Here is a 17,526-nt window from a genome sequence, read left to right as displayed (position 1 = left end):
CACTCCTGGCACTTAGTTTGGGGACTTGTAACCAAGCTGGGGACTTTCACTGATGCAAGAACCCCCAGCACGAGTGACACCGTGTTGTGCTGCTTGGAAGAAGAGACACTGGATGAGAGGTAACCTGATGGGACCGAAACACAGGGCAACTCTGGTGGCTGCCTGCAGAGCTCTACTTTGCTTCCCTCAAAAATACATCTAAATAGAACAGCCTGATGCCTTACTACTGATGTGAAACTACTTTTCTGCCTAATATTTCAGCAGTGCATTAGGGAATCCTCCTACATTGTGTGTCCCATTTGGACTACCATGTCCATTTGTCCTCAGGTTTGGTTCCTCCACTGCCATGAAGCACATTTTAGCAGATAAAACAGTTAACAAGCATTTGATCTGTGTCTGTCCCAATGCCATTTTAACTCCAGTTAGTCCTGGCTTCTGTTTTTTTTTTTTTTTTTTCCTTAGTCATTTGAACCAGCCTGGTTTCAAACATTTGAACTGCAGTACCAGTTCTGCCTTTCTCCCATTGTGTGGCTGAGAGGGAGGGTAAGAGCAGGGATTGTGGCCATGCCAGGATTTTTCTGTGCTGTGGGTTAGGTCTGAGAACACAACAATCATCCAACATGTCCAATGCCCCTATCCCAACAGGTGGTCTGAGGCATGTCCTGCTTGCCCCATTCACAAGGCAGATTTAACGAAGCCTGTTTTCAATTCAGGCTGTTTATTTGTGTGTGTGAGCTGAGTTCACTCAGTTTAGTGTCTCCAGTTATTCACCCTACAACCCCCTGTCACAGAAATGAGCACTTATGGCAGCATTCATTCAGCTGACCCAACTGAGAAAGCTGCATCAACAAGTCATGCTTAGACAGCAAGGAGTGGCTTGACTAGCTCTTGCAGGGTAGTGAAGGACAAGCAAAGGGCAATCTGGTATGTAGACACCACACAGGTGCATATATCACCATGTGTATCTATGTATCTCTATATCTCCATATCTGCACGCAGTTCACTGCAATGAATCCTCAGGCAGCCTTCTGCTCCCCTCCTTTGAGAGGGATTGTCACTGGAAATCTTGGTTGCTTCAGCTTTGGCTTAACTCAGACCAGACCAGACCGTGCTGAAGCTGCCTGTCCCCCCACTCGTGAAGAAAGAGCTCCTCCAGGCATCAGTCAAGGGTGGCTCCTGGGCTGCTACATTCCTGCCCTCTCTGGGAACAGTTCGTCCCCTCAATGCCAGACTGGCTGCCCTCAGCCCACAGCAAAAGTTCAACATGAGTGAGAGGAACCCCTGACTGATTGACAGGGTGGTGGTTCTAAGGACCTGTGGTGGTTCTAAGGCCAAACTCAGAAAAATCATGCAAAGCTGGGAGAGAAGTTGATTGAAGTGAAAGAGGCTTGGGGAAATTTTGAATGAAATGAAGTCAGATACACACCCTCTTCCCTCCCAGTTTCTCATTGTCGTTCCAGGCGTGTTTTTGTTTGGCTGAAAACACAGTGTTGTCTTTAATTTTCAGGCTGTTTACCCTTCTCGAGACTTGTGAAGTGATTTTTATGAAAAGAAAACCACAGTTTGCAAAAGAATTCAGAGTCTAACTTTGGGAAGCACCAAAATATGAACTGCAAAGTCCTTTCAGAAAAAGACATTTCTGATAAGGAACATTGAAACAATGTAAATTCATCAAAATTGTTCCCTCGCCTTAATTCCTTCTCTTTTAGACTAAAAATATTTCAGAACAAGTCTTGTCCTGTAATTTTATTTTGATTCATTGAAAAAATAGTAATTGATGTGTTTGAAAAATGACCAGATTGGGTCATGAAGCAAAGGCAGAAGTCTGAGTTATAGCTGGTTAGAAGTGCACCAGGATAGGCTCAGGGGAAATAAAACCACTCTGTGTCCTGTGTTTACCCATCTACTGATGTGTGCCATCATCCTGGCACCGTTTCTACACCAAACAGCCTTTTTCTGTGATTCTGACTCATTCATATGCTCTAGAGCTTTGTTGCCCTCACCTTCCCCTTGTCTGGGCACTCCAGCAGTGCCTCTTTTTATGCCTCATGTTACGTTGCTGCTCCTGCCAACCAGAGGTTGAGCTTCTGCCCAAATCAGCTCCCCACACCCAAAGTCTGGGGTGGGGGTTGAATGTTGTTCCTTTTACTCTACCAAATGTATCCATGGAACCCTCTGAGTACTTGTAACAACCACAAAATAACATCAATTTAGTGCAAAAGTCCGTCAGAAGATAATAGGGCTTTAATCACAGCAAGACTCACCCTTTTGAACTGCGCTCTTGAGCAAAAAAGTACATGAGGCAAACACAGTCTTTGGCACATCTACATGGAAAAACTTCAGAGTGCTCCATGGCTTGGCCTCCTGAGAGTGAGACTGAGCTCTTGCTCTGTCAGTCTAAAGGGATTTTTACTACAAGGTTTTTTTTTTTTTTTTCTAGTTGCTCTACTGTTGGGAGGGAGGGGATCTCTAGTTGCCAGATACCAAACTGTGTATGACCTTATTGAGCAGTCAGTGAAAAAACATATTTATTTGCCTTTACATGGCCATGGAGAGCTTTCTCCAGGCTTTAGTTTTCTTTAGGCTAGATTTTAGGCAGGTTGTAATGACAGTCATTGAGGTTCACGATGGAAACTCAGGTCCAGGTTCTCAGTTAGAAAAAAGTTCCTTGCAATTAATGGCAAATTTCTCCCAGAATCTCAGAAGCATTGACCAGGCTAAAGGTACTGTTCACAGCAAGGGAAGCTGCTAGCAGTGAATTTAGCAGCTATTCCAGCTGAAACAACATTAGGGCTCTCTTTTTCCTCTTTACGAGCTTCACTTCTGAGTGTGATTCCAGCATCTTCCTCTTCCAGTGTAATTCACTCTGTTTTTTCTGTAAATATCTGCACATGTTAATATTAGAGACAAAAAGAATGATAAACTCACATTAAGAGGTCGTTGCCAGTAAATGAAAAGGAAAAAAGAAATGGGGGGTGGGGGGGAATTTAAATGATTATTTGACTTAAACACCCTGTTTGGCTCTGGCAGGGCGCCAAGGCACATGATTGCCAAGGTCACACACTTCGATGAAGTTCCCTGGCACAGTGAAAGAGGTAAAATACTGTATTGTAGTTCCTTTCGAGGTGGGGAAACCTTACAAATGTTGTTTATTTGGTATCTCTCCTGCCTCCAGCCATCCCCACTTCGGGTTAGGAAGGAAATCAACCCTCATGAAATAAACAGGGGTCAGAGCTGGTGAGGTGTTGGGATGGGAACTGGGTAAATGTTTGTGGTCAAATATTTCATCAGCAAAAAAAGAATGTGGATGTGAGTCCCTCTGACAGGCTTGTAAATTAAATCATGCTTCTCAGGTGCTTGAGCCAAGAGAAGATGATAGCTAAGAGTAATTCAGAGCAATAATTCATAATGCTCTAATCTTTGCTTTGCAATGTTCTCAAGATGAAGCTCTGCTTTGCTTTCCTTTGATTCCAACATTTTTGTTGGAATTTTTGTTTAGAGGTGGAACTAAAAATGTTTGTGCTTCAAGGAGAGAGGTCTAATGGAAATTAGTATTTCATGGTTGATTTTTTCCTGGAATGTTTACAGTGAAATTTAGGATTTTTTTTTTTCCAGTTTCAAATTGTGTATATTAAAAAATCAGGTAGAACTCCTTGATGCCTCCTGTTCAAAGCTAAAAATGAGGTGCTTTTTGCTTGTAAATACTCATACCCTTTTCCTTGAGGAAGCACATTTGTTATCGGAGGACCAGTGCATGGGGCTTCTCAACATTTCTCCAGTACCCCACTTGCTTGTGGCACCCTCAGACCTTCCAGGTCTCTGGGTTTCAATGCAAATCTCATTGTATTTGATGTACAAAATGCCTCAGTTACTGGAGCTGATTCATCATGTGACAGTTTCACCTTTTCATTATGAGAACTTCATCCCTCTGGAGCAATGGGGAAAAAACCTTGCTTAATGCGTCCCAAGTTACACTTCATTCTCAGAAGTTGAATTTTGAATGGAGAAAACCCAAAATGAGGAGGAGGGGTTGATCTGGGAGGAAGAGTTTGAGCAAAATTACAGGGTTTTTAATCAGTTTTGGGGTTTGGTTCTTGAAGTGTTGGATGCACTAAGGCAAGAAACTCTCCATCCTTCCCCTGGCTCTCCCCCAAATGTTGCTAACTACACCTAAAGAGATATTGGTTTCTTATCTGGAAGCATCTGTCTTTTAGCAGCCTTTTCTGGTTTTCCAGTTTGTTGAAAGATGCCAGGATGTACCTTAGCACCGTTAATTTATATTTGTTATTGTCTGCCATAGCAACTTTATTTATAGTTGATTAAAACTCTTGGTTAGGGAGGCTGCATTCATACAAGCAGCTCTTGGCTGCTGTACACTAAAGTGAGGCCAATATTTATGGAAAACAGAATATGGCAGAAAACTTAGGCTTTTGTGGTTACTACAGAATGTCCCCATTGTTTTCTTTTCTGGTGTGGTTCCCTCCGCTGCTTGCCTTCAATGGCCAGGTTTGCTTTTGTTTCTTGACAGAATGACTTGCCAAAACCACTGTTTTGGGATTAAAATCACAGTCTGACAGCACTTCGGATGGATAGATAGAGGAGATTTTCTCTCTGCTTCTTGAAAAGAAAATGGGATTTCTCCCCGTGCTGATCCTTTTAGGTGAATGGTCCTGCAAATCAGCCGTCTTTGTGTAAAGTCAAAATCAAGGCTGAGAGCTTGGGAGAAGTAAGGAGCTCCCAGATTCTCCAAGGGAAAAAGAAGCACCCTCGAACCTAGATTTTTCCCAGCTGGAGTGCTGTCTTTCTTTGCACCAGTCCCAAATCCCTTTCTGCCCCACAAACCCCACCAGGCTGATGCAAACCCCAAACCCAGCAAATGCAAACCAGAAGTGACCCTGAGAGCCCAAACTGGGGACCCTGCTTTTAATCAGGGGATTAGTCTGAAGGAGGAGGAGACATCCTTGCAGCTCTCCTAATTTTAACCATAGTTAGCGCCTAATTAATGAAACATTTAACTTGTCTGGGACATGGGCCTGGTGGGGGGAGAGATACCCCAGGCCAATCAGCACTGATGTATTCTGTTTCCCTTGCACTGAGGCAGAGCATTTCTAAGTGATGTGTGTGTGATTGCTTCCAGATTTACGATTATTTCCATCCTTTTAATGCTGGATTAAAAAAAAAAAATACTCCAAAGAAGTTGGTTTTCATAATCTAATTTTCTCATGTGAAACAGTTTGTAAACCAGATGACCCCAAACAATGGGAGAGTTTGTCTCAGCCTGGCTGCTCTTGCTGCAGGCAGCCTTCCTCTGTGCTGCCCTCCTGTAACCAAATGTGACAACTGTCCCCTATTTATCCTCAGCTCTGCTCAGGGACTTCAGGGCTGCTGCCTTGGCCAGGTTGCAGTGATGAGCACGTCACTGCAGGTGAGACTGGATGTGTACCCTGACAAAGAGAGACCCCAAACCAGACTGATCTGTTTTTTTCCCAACTAAATAGAAGATTTTGGAAATTCTCTATGGGGTTTGACAGGGCTTAAGGGATAAGACCCTGGACCACTTAAGATACAGATGAACTCAAGAGCTTTTAAAACCCATTTAACTGAATTGTATCTTAAATACCCCAAGTCATGTAGCTTCCCTTAGCTGGAAAACTGCATTCCACCCAAGGAGTTGCTGAGAGGCTTCTCTGAGGACTTCTTGGGAAGGAAAGGAAGATCTTCAGGAAACTGGGTTTTCTTCTGAAGGTGGAGCAGGAGAGAATTTTCTTGACCTGTCTGCTATGAAAGTCTGGTAACACCTGCCTGTGGCCAGTCAAACTCATCAGCATGGGGTAGAGATGCAGCTCAGTGCCCAGCAGGGCAATCCTCTCTCCACTTACAAGGGCCCCTCAACCTCTGCAGACTTTCTAGCCCTGTTTGTATTGTCCTTGCCATTCGTTCTAATCCACAGGACAAGTGCATGGCCATGATTACTGGTGAGACAGCTGCCCTCTCTATTTCTTCTCTAGGGGAGTAGGAAAAATTCCCAAAAGTTGGTGGTTTCAGAGGTCCTTCTCCATCCAACACTTTATTATTCATGTCCTTGAGATTTACTCTAGCCACACGTCTTTTTGTGATTGTAGTTTGTTTCGCAATCCTTCTAATTAGCATACAAGTGAATGACATTGTGAATATTAATATGATTTTCATTTATTTCCAGAGACAATAGCCATGTGAATCAGCAGGGCTCCTCTCATCTATGCTGAAGATTTCAGAATTGTTGAAGCTAGTTTAAAAGGCATGGGAACTCGTGGCTGTGGAGTAGCTCATTATACACTCATTATGTTTCCATCCTGGAAGGTGAGGAGCATTGAACATTTGATTATAGCACTGTATATAAATAAGGCAAATCTATCTGAAAAGTCTGTGAATTGGTAATCTTATATTAAGAGAAAGAGTCAATAAGGAAAGAAGCCCCAGAGAGTGGACAGACAGAGGGACTTATGTTAGCTTAGAGATTTGCTCTTCTCAGCCACATATGTGGCAATGTTTATCAGAATGCCTTCCTGCAGTGGATCTGGGGCTCATGTTTGACTGCATTGCTTCAGATTACAAAGACATTTTTCTGCTTCCTTCTGAGGACAAAACGCAGAGCCGTGGGAGCTGGCTGGAGGTCAGGGTGGTCTTAATCTCCTTGTGCATCTTTCCTTCTCTGCCTTGCTCCAAGGACTTAATTTAGGCAAGCACAGCAGGCTGCCCCAGGGCTTAGTGAATGCCAGCACCACGTGGATCTCCCACCCTGCTTGCAGAGCTACAGCATGATGTCAGAGCCCAGCACCCTCTGTCCCTGTGCTCTCTGCCTTCTCCCCAGCCTTTTTAGCCTCCATAAGCTCCATGGGAGGAGCTGCCATGAGAGGGCAGGAGCAGAAAAAGCAGCAAGCTGAGCTGCAGGACATTGCCTTTCTGTGCTGCCCTCTAATCTAGGTGTCTCACCTGTGTCCATCATGGCCTGTACACCAGGCTGCAAAGGACAGCAGGAGCTGCAGAGAGTGATTCAGCCTTCCAGTGCCCAAAGGGACTCCATGAGAGCTGGAGAGGGACTTTTTACAAGGGCATGGAGTGACAGGACAAGAGAGAATGGATTAAAACTGAAAGAGGGTAGATTTAGATTGGATACAAGGAAGACATTCTTCTTTGTCAGGGTGGTGAGCCACTGGAACAGTTAATCCAGAGATTTTGTGGATACCCCATCCCTAGATGTGTTCAAGGCTTTGAGCAAGTCGGTCTAGTGGAATGTTACCTGCCCATGGCAGGGGAGTTGGAACAAGAGGATCTTTAAGGTCCCATCCAGTCCAAGTAACTCTATGGTTCCATAATTCTATTATTCACATGTGTCCTGGAATGTCCCTCCTAAAATTTCACATATAGGCCAAGATCTGTTGGAGGTAACTGAAACATTGCTAAACGACTCATTTCAGTCATGAGGCATTTGAAAGCAAATATGAAAACTAGTTAAGTAAGGAATGTGTTTTCTCTCATCATAATATGTGTGCACAGAGAGACAGACAATAAAATGTCCTTTCTAATGCTGATCAGGCAGTGGCTCTGAGCTTAAAGCTATAAAGAGTTAACTGGCCCATCCCCATTGCTGGCACATTCTGCCACTGCCAAACTCCAAAGGGTCCCGTTACTGCAAAATGAAAAACTTCTGGGACATTCTTAAATGGACTGAATCTTGTGTCCTTACACATCTCAGTCTCACTAGAAGCACTCTGGATACCTGTTTGGATGAATGCCCTTCAGGAATCTGAGTGAAAACATTCCCACTGTCGGCTCTGCTAAATTAAGCAGAAGAAAATGATTGTGATCTACCTGACTGCCTTTAAAATATGACTCCCATGGACTTCTTGCATGGATTACCCCGTTGCACCAAACCGTTTGTGATTCTCTCTAAGAAAGAAATACAACATAAAGATTGAGCCAAAGAGTCTGCAGTGTTTGGAAGTGTGGAGTGCTCCCAGCCTTGGCAGCCTCAGCACCCTGCCCACTTGCAAAAAAGCTCAGTAGCTCCCATTTTTTGGCTAATAGCAGCCTGGTTCTTGGGGACTTTCTTTGGCAATTTCCTTGGATAGATAAAGCAAGAAAAGTTGGTTTTATTTGTTTATATTCTGAGGTCTGGTGACCTGATTCTCAATTTCACCAGTGAAGAATTCCCTGGCCTCACATTTCTTGCACGAAGAGAAGTGGAAAGAAACACTTCCAGGAGTGACTGTAATGATCTTTTTCTTGCTGTTCTGGCATCAGTTACTGTATTCCATTCTGATCTAATTTGTGGCGTTTCTTCCTCATATTTGTTGTTTCATATTATATATTTAAATATGAAGTATCCCTAATCTAGAAAATATGTTCTACACTTCTGAGCACATTTATACAAAGGCTAATTCTTATACTGTAATTTGAAAAACATGAGTCAAACCCAAAAATTAAAAGGAAAAACTACCTTAAATGTATTTAAGGTAATGGCATACTTTCAGGAAAAACAAGAACGTAGGCATTTTTATACCAAGTCTAATGCACCCTGGAAGAAGATCTGGATATTAATGTTCACTTATTTAAATACTGGTGCTATACTGTAACTGGAACAGGATGAGGTAATCAATATTTATATGGTTATGTAAATAAAGCAAACTACCTAATTTGTTTGAAGTTACAAAGATCTGGACTCGTAACAGGAATTGAGTGCATTTGTGAATATATGTAACAAACATATCACTACCAACACCAAATTACATCTCAATCAATGTTAAAAGGCATCTGACATTTCCCTTTGATTTATGGATTAACCTTTACAGTTAATACAGTCTAGCATTTATTGTTTTCATCAGTTTGTGGTTTGGTAGCAACCCCACAGTTCATTGCAGGGAATTGACTAAATTAATAGCTTTTCCCACCATGATCAAACAACTAATGAAAAAGGTCTATTTTGCACAGCTGGTGGATGCTAATATTTAAACAAACAAAACAAACCTTAATGAAGGACAAATGAGTCTTGGGTCTTCATGCTGCTAGTCAAGTTATTTATCTCAGGAAGCCAAGGTGCACCTATTGACTGGGGTTAAACCTGGCTAAAAGGTAATGTATTAAACCCAAAGTGACATGAAAGCAGTCCCAAAGTGGCAGCCAGAGGAATAAATTTTATTTCAGGATCAATTTGCAGGTGAAAAATAGGAAGTTTGCACTCCTCATTGTCTGAGGCGATGTCTCTTTGGAAAAAAAAATATTGGAAAAAAATGTACAGGTAGCTTTGCCAAGTTCTGTTCCCATTCGTACCGATCAGATGCTGAGGGATTATGTATTAGAATGACAAAGCACTAGGTAATTATCTGCATCACTTTGTGGAAATAATTCAAATACAAAAGAGTTTTCTTGAATAAAGCCTTAAAATAACCCCTGAACTACTCTGATGGAGGGCTAATTATTTTAACAAGAAAAACATTATGCAACTTAAACAGATTTTAGTGGTGACAAGTCAGTTTACTGGGGACTTTTCATTTCAAGCATCATTTTACATACATTTAATCAACATGAAATTCCCATTAACTTTTGTATTGCAAGCAGAAGGAGATTAACACCTGGTTGAGCATAACACAGTCTGGCTCCACATAAGCCATGGAGAAGGTAGGATAGGCTTGACCAATTGCCAGATACACTCATCTTCCACTTCTGCACGATGAAAGATAGACCAAGACTAACAGCTCTGAGAAAATCAACATCAAGTTGACAGGTTACCTTTGTACAACTCTTCTAAACTTGTCTTATTTTTAACCCTAACCTTACCCCCTTTTTTTAACCCCAACCCTAACCCTAGCCACCTCATGGTAGCAGTGAAATTCCCACTCTGTCCCATCTGGAGAAAGGAAAAGTTCAGTAAGAAAAGTCACTTTCATAGTATTTTGGCACATCTGCTTCCTCACTCTCTTAAATATTCATTTTAGTGAAGTTTCACAGAAGGTTTCCAAGCCTTGAGAGTCAGGGTTCATTAGAGCTAGGCTTTTGTTTGAATTACAAACATCTGGCATTGCAAAAGAGATAGAAAGTCCTATGCGGCATCCTTGTTACTGTTCATAGTGGACCCAACAGATGCTGCCTTACACCTTCAGCAGCAGTTGCAGGTGGAGGTGTCTGTAATTACAATGCAGATTTATCTGGTTTATCCACACTCACAGGTAGCTTTTGCTGTGGCTTAGTCGTACGTGCCAAGTCCCAGGGGCTTCTGAAGGACAGAGGAGGGCAAAGCTTATTAGGAAAAGATTTTTTTTTTTTTTTTTCCTCACAGGCCACACATGCAAGTAGAAAAAAAAACCCCAGCAACCCAAACAACTTTGCCACTTCTGCTGAACTTTTCCTCTGAAAAGGTTGGCCTGTCGGGAAGCCACGATCCATGACAATCCACTTTTTCTCAGCCCCTGCGTGACGGATGGCCATGGATCATTACTTCAGGATGGCACCAGGACCAGGTTTGCAGCAAATGTAATGAGCTGAGTCGGCCTGGGAAACTTCTCTGAAGGCAAAATCAAAGCTCTCTTCTTGTGCAGCCTGTGTAAGTGTGATACTGTATTCTACCCCTATTCGGAATAGGGTTGGGAATATCACAAGGAAAGTGAAGCTGGATTCTCCAGGAGATTTTGCATCCATGCAGCATTCACTATGGCAAAATTATTTTAAGCTCCTGCATGGATTCCTTGGATTTGAACAAATATCTTGGCATTATAGAGATCCTGTGAAGAGAGTGGTTCAATAACTCTCTGCTATACCATTGCTGCCAGTGGCAGAGATTCCTCTTGAAATTACAAGTGCTCTGCTCAATTTTACTGCCAGTAGAAGGTTTTTTTGTGGGCATTTTTTTTGAAAGAAAAGGCTGTAAAAGGCTTTGACCTGCTGTAATGGCACAATGTTTGCCGAAGCAGGTGGCAGGGCAAGTTAATATGTCGTGGAAAGTTTCTTTCATTTAGCTGGAGACATGAGTTTGCTTTAACTCAGCTTGAAAACAAGGAACAAGAAGATTATTTTTTAAAAGTAACAACATTTCCAAGCCTTGCAACCTGATCCCAGTTTTCTTTACACTTTTCTGTGTTTCTCAAACTTCCTTCTCCTGGAGTCACATGAAAGTCAGAGAGCTGAGTTCACACATTGAGGCACAACTCAGCCCTGCGCAAAACTGATCTGTGGCATCTGGTCAGGGGCAAGATGGACAAAATGTTCAAGCAATAGAGAAGATTAAAGGAGAGACAGGAAAGGTGACAGCAAATGAAGAGAATGTAGATGGTCAATAACATCAGCTTGCTGATATAGCATGTTTCTAACAAAATGCTTTGCAAAGGTGAATTCTCTCTGCTGCTTTGGGGAGACACAGAGATACAAAATGACTTGCCCCAAGGCATTGCCCATGTTGAGGCAAAATAGACAATCTCTGAGGCCACAAGGTTTTCTATTTAGGTTATTCCAGAGAAAAGGATGATATATAGAAGCAAACAAAAATGTTTTCTTGGCTGCAATTTAAAAAAGAAAAATGGAATTTCCTGCTCTGTTGAACGAGTGTATTATAATCAGAGTATGGTTAAATCTAATATAGGAGTCCATGTGCCACCACCAGCAATACTTCTTTTGTAATTGCCTCCAGCTATTGCTACTAGTAGTTCTGATTGCAATTTCCTTGTACTGTATGTCAATACTACTGGGTCACAAGCGAGGAAACAGGAAGCCTGATAATCAATTTCAGTAGCTGTACAGTCATTTAGCTGGTGAGTTTGGTGGTTGGAAAAATTTTAGACTTTAGCTCCAGTGATTGCAACCCTGAATTAAGGCAGAGATATCAATTTCATATGTGCACATGCCCACATGGCTGTAGAGCCAGGACACAGAAAACTCACTTGCTAATAGGAATATTTCTTACATGAAAAGAATTTCAGTTGGGTTTGGAGCTAAAGCATTGTCTTTGCTTTCCATATTCAGCCTCTGCTGTTGTTATGGTATAAGTAATTCAGATTCAGGAAGGCTTAGAAGTAAAGAAAAAAAATTGTACATATTCAGATATATTAATTTTTCTCCCTGTCTGTTGTTGAGCAGCAAGCTACAGCTTTATGGTGCTGCAGCCCAGACCTGGCAGGGTTATTCATTTTTACCTAGAAAATATTCACTAAATAAGAAATGAGCCTCCTCTCAAACAAACATCTGTTAGACAAGGAGTGTTTCAGGTGAGAGTGCTTCATCCCAGAACCTCCTCTGGCAGTGGGTGGACATGCTGGTAGCACCCAGCACAGGCTGGGACTGTGCATGGACTGTTCAGCACGTGGCAGCAGGTGTCCCATGAGAAGACCCTACACTGTTCTCAATCAGGGAAAATTTTGCTAAAATTTTTCTCTAAGAATCTCAGACCCAGGCATGAATTAGGTTGGGGTCTTCAGAGGTGAGGTAACCTGCTCCTTCACATCTTCCCCAGCAGCCCTCTATTCCTTCTGCTGTCACCTGAAGCGAAGGGACAGGGGAGAGAAGAGGGTGCTGGGAGCTGAGATTGCCTGGGACCAGGCTAAGGGATGGTCCTTGAGGTGCAATGTTCCAGGTTGCAGAGATTGTCCCAACTGCCTTTATAAAACCACACAGGAGACCATGCCTGTGGAAAATATGTGTTTCCCATTGCAAATACAAGGTTCCCTTAAAGGCAATTGGTGCCGTTCTAGAAAATACCTTGTCAAGGTAAGTGTGTATCAGCAGAGGACAGTTACTTCACATCAGTCTTTTGTGTAGCTGAGGCTGGAAATCAGGCAGCTTCCCCCAGCAGTCTTCTGCCCTTGGGGGCTCCTTTTCTTTCCCCTACAGCTTCCCTGACTTCAGCTTTTCCCCAGCTGCTCCCCCCAGCACGGGTGAGGACCAGCCCTGGGCAAGCCGTGCAAGAAGGACCGAATCAGACGCCCCTTCCTTCTCTCTCTGCCTGACCCACCCCTCCTGGGCTGGCATGGGAACAGGCTGCTCCTGCCTTTGGGTCATTTTTTTCTCTGCCTTATAAGAAATCTGTCTTCTCTTCTCCCACCACCAGCAAACCTGTCTGGAAGTGCACTCCTGGCTGTGTGCTCTCCACCAGGGCTAGGCTTGTCTCGGTTTCATGCACTGGGGAGCAGAAAGAGCCAAGCTTCCCCTTGACTTCAGGATCAGAAACTAAAAAGGATTAAAATGTTGCTGCTTGAATTTTAAAATGTTGTTTTCCACGACATGATTATGTGACCTACCTTTGTTTATTATAAATCTAATACCACAAGTTACAGTTCAATGAGTTCACATTTTATTTGAAATTTTTGTCTGAAGTAGCCTAAAGCTCTTCAAGAAACAATTGCACAAAACCATATGAGAGCTGCTAATTTATAATCTGCAGCATCACAGCACAACTGGCTTTTCATCTGGTTAAAAGGAAATGGTTACTTAGAACAACAAAGCAAACCATGTGTCCATAGTTTATATTAAATGCCCCTGGTATTTATTAGGGATACACAATGTATCATCTTGAGAATATTTATTTTCCTGTAATTTCAACAACAGCAAAACAAAATAGAAAGTAACACAGTGTCATCCCTTTGCCAAACTGTAGCAGATCTTAGGACAGTTTCCTATTGAAAGAGAATTTGAGATCCCAAGTCTGGATATTAGCTTAGTGTGACTTGTTTATTTGAATGTGTACACCAGCCCCAGAGCAGAGGTGCTCTCAAAGAAGATACAAACATCTTTGCACCAGGAATCTCACCCCAGATGCCAACATCTGGTTCTGCTGTGTTCAGCCCTTGGGCTTTGGGGAACTTATCCCTTATTTGGACACATTTCCCATTGAATTTAGGAAGTATTTTGTCTGTTGGAAAGACAGAGCCAAAGAAACCTGTGGAAACAAGCTGCTATTTTGTCTTGAGAAGACACGAAGTAACTGCTAGAAGGTATTTAATTTTCTCTGCAGTCCACATGGCCTTTAATCTGATTAATCTCAGATCCTGGCAATAGAAGATGAAGTTTTGATCCCTTGAACCCAGTGGCAAAACTCTCATTCATTTCATGAGAGTCAGGATTCAAGCCATGTAGCCAGTCCCAAATGCTTCAATGCAGAAAAATGTTATGGGCTGATTAGTGCTGAAGTGCCTCCCAGGGTTTGATAATTGCTCATATAGCTCTCAGCCTCTGAAAAGCTTGAGACAGATTAATCCTGAAACACAGCTCATTGCACCTGTTATTTTCCACATTCACTTTTATGGAAAGTGCTGCTTCTTTCCCCCAGTCTCAGAGAGGCCATGCTGGAAGGAGGGGATGGCAGTAGAGGATGCTGGATGCAGTGAATACCAGCACAGCATAAAGCCTCAAGGCAAAGGGGGGAAGATAGGGAGCAATTTTGTTGTAGAAACAAATATCTGTGGCATGAATCCTCCAAAAGGATTTTCAGCCAGAGCAGATCTTGCTTGGGACAGATGGCTAATGGTCAGTGGAACCTTTGGGCCCAAGAGGGAAATTGATTCTGTCCTATTTTTTTTCCTGGACAAGGAAAACATGACAGTGTTTCAGCATTAGCAGCTATGGAAACATCAGCTTCAGGGGACAGTTGGATCCACATAGATGGGGCTGTAAGGGCAGTGCTAGTGCTGACAAAAGGGTTTACTGACTGTGGGACAGAGTAGTGTTCTTTAGCTGTGCAATTTTCAGGAAGCCTAGGTGTTGGTTGGTTTTGTTTGTTTGTTTGTTTGTTTTTGTTTTTTTAATTAGAACCGCTGATAACAGCATGAAAACTGATCAAGCTTCCAAGCCTATTAATTCTTCATCACATCTCCAATAAAGGCCTAAGAGGGAGCAGCTTTTGTGCAGAACAGTTAGTCTGTGGAGCTGTAGCATGAGCGAGCTGCCCTGAGCTGCACAACAGAGGCTGACAATTCGAAGAGCATTTCTGTATCTTATTTTCAAGCAGCTCAAAGCAACACAAGACGGTGTGTGCCCAGTGTAAATGCTGATGATGGGGATCAGCGGCTCAGCTTTGCAGTGCAAAATTTTTTCTGAAATACTCTGGCAGAACAACCACCCCCAAAAGATGAAACGGTGCTCCCTGTCGATGTCCTAGCAGGGTTCACTGCAACCCCTGCTACAAAGTGACAATGGAACACACAGACAGACACTCACGACAAAAAGAAACTTGGGTGGACTCACTGCAACTTCTAGTTTTCTTCTCTGTCAGTGCTCTGCAAGTGCTATTTTCAGTTTCATAGTTATGGTGAGAAACATGGTGTATTTTGATTCCTAATTTAGCTTGTTTATCGTGAGAGATTCCAGAATCTTCATTTGAAAGATAAATTCAAACCTTCTTTTTCCTTTGCTGCACACATTCCATAACAAAAACACTGCATGCCATACTTCATTAAAGGGCTTGGAAGACCTTCATGACCATAAATTTAGGAACTTGTGGAACACAATGGACTTTAGGATGGAAACAAGCCAGTTGGCCTATCTGGTCAGGTCCATCCCTTCTGTTTGAATTAACAGCTGGATTTCACAGTGGGAGAAATCCGGCAGTTCTTTCTCAGGCAAAATTCTCACAGTTGGATTTGCCTCCAACCGCTGTAGCTAGGGTGGGAGGGAGCACAACTCACTTTGTTATTTTATGTTAGCTCTCCGGGTAAAAAAATTCCAGTGCAAGTTCCATAGGACTTGGACCTACCCTGTTCTTTAATTTAATGACCCTAAGTGCAAAAAGACAAAACATTTCCATTAAAACAGACACAGAGGGTATGTACTAGGTTCTTTGTGCAGTGCACATGGTACCCATGTTCTGGAGAAGGCAATTAGAAGCTGGATGCTGAGGCAAAATAAAGAGGCAGAACCATTTGTTGCTCTGAGAGTTCCATCTGGGAGATGAGGTGCTGGTGCAGGTTGGCAGACTGTGTGAGTAGAGGTGTTGGGTATAATATGCAAAGGTCCATTTCACACATGCTATTTCAATCCCAAAGGTAACTATACCAAAGTAAATGGATTTGCAAGGATTTACACCCACACAGCAGGGAGGAGAACATACCCCAGAGGAGACAAAGAGGGGAGAGGCCAGCTGGAATGAACAGTGCAGGATTTCCATGTCTTGACTTCGGGATCTGGTCACAGACAGGGATTTGTGTTACACTGCCAAAGCTGAAGGTTAAAGCCCTGTCTGCTCAGGGGCATGTGGATGAGGTTCCTTCCTTTCCCTGAGCCTGAATGTGGTGGGACACAGGCTATTGCTGCCCTGGATTTACAGTACAGAGACTTGACACACAACCCCAAGGGCCCTTGTGCTGCATATTAGCAGAGTCCCAAACAGCTCTGTATGACTGGAAGATAGGTAGCAGAGCTCGTTTTCTCCAAGGCTTGTCCCTCCAAACCCCTTTCCCCCCTCTCAGTGTGTCCTCTCTGTCGATAGAGAGTGGAAAGGACACAAAAGATTTGGACCTGAACAGGCGAGTGGTACTTTCTGAGAGCAAAAATCTCGATTTGATTTTGAGGGAGCAAGAGAGCTCAGGACCAACCTGCTGCATGGCTGAGGAAGTGGCAGCTCAGGCCATGAAATGGAGCACAACAAAGTAAAGGCATGGGGAGAGACACCTCTCCAGTGTGGCTTGACCTTCAAACGCTCCTTGAGCACAGCTTCTCTTTATACGGGGATTTAGTGGGTCTCAACTAATAAGATCTATCTGACTGGCAGAAAAATAGGGGAACTTGGCTCTACTGACAAAGAAAAGGTTTGTTTTCAGCTATCCTAATCTGCATTAATGCTCCCATAATGCGCAGGAGGTTCTGCTGAGGGACAGGTCCCTGTAAGTGAGGTCAACTACTGGCCTACCTTAGGCGTTATTTGGCCTCTCTTCACTGGTTGTGTGAAAGGAAAAGTTCTGTATCCTTGTCCAAGTACTTTGAATTTAATTCTGAGGCTGATTATCATTTTGCTCTTCAAAAACGACTTCTCTGACACCAATGGCAAAAGCCTAAGAAATTAAATCATTAGGAGTAAAATTGCTGCATAATAACCTGGTGTGGCTCCATCAAAATATTTATTTTATCACAGGAAGCCTTCCTTTAAAAGGATAAATAAACAACCCCCCACCAGGGGCCCTCAGTGAGGCCAAGCCTTGCCTCTCCCCAGAAAGAAACCTTTCATCTTTCCTTTGCAAAGGTATTTATGATCCTAAAGGGAGAGGTCAAAAGGACCCACCGTGCCCCCAGACCAGCAGGGAGGAGCTGCTCTTTCTCTCTGCCTCCTCCCTCATCCCAGGCCTGGGACAGTCAATGTCAGCCCCCAAGTGAAGCAGCTCTTCTGGGTTCAGAAAATCCATGGCTTATCCTAGGTCTGTCTTTGCAGGCAGGAAGACCCCTTGAGATGAGGAATTGAGCCAAACACCAAAACCTCTCCTCCCTCTGGCTGCCGTGCCCAGCCTGCCCAGCCCGCTGATGTTCTTGGTAGGTGCAGAGCCCTGCCCTGCTCTGCTCAGCTTTTAATTCAAGTGC

This window comes from Empidonax traillii, unplaced genomic scaffold (assembly GCF_003031625.1).
Source record: "Empidonax traillii isolate 1590-97213 ecotype Southwest subspecies unplaced genomic scaffold, ASM303162v1 scaffold39:size2480183, whole genome shotgun sequence".
NCBI lineage: Eukaryota > Metazoa > Chordata > Aves > Passeriformes > Tyrannidae > Empidonax > Empidonax traillii.
This window is presented reverse-complemented; position numbering follows the sequence as displayed.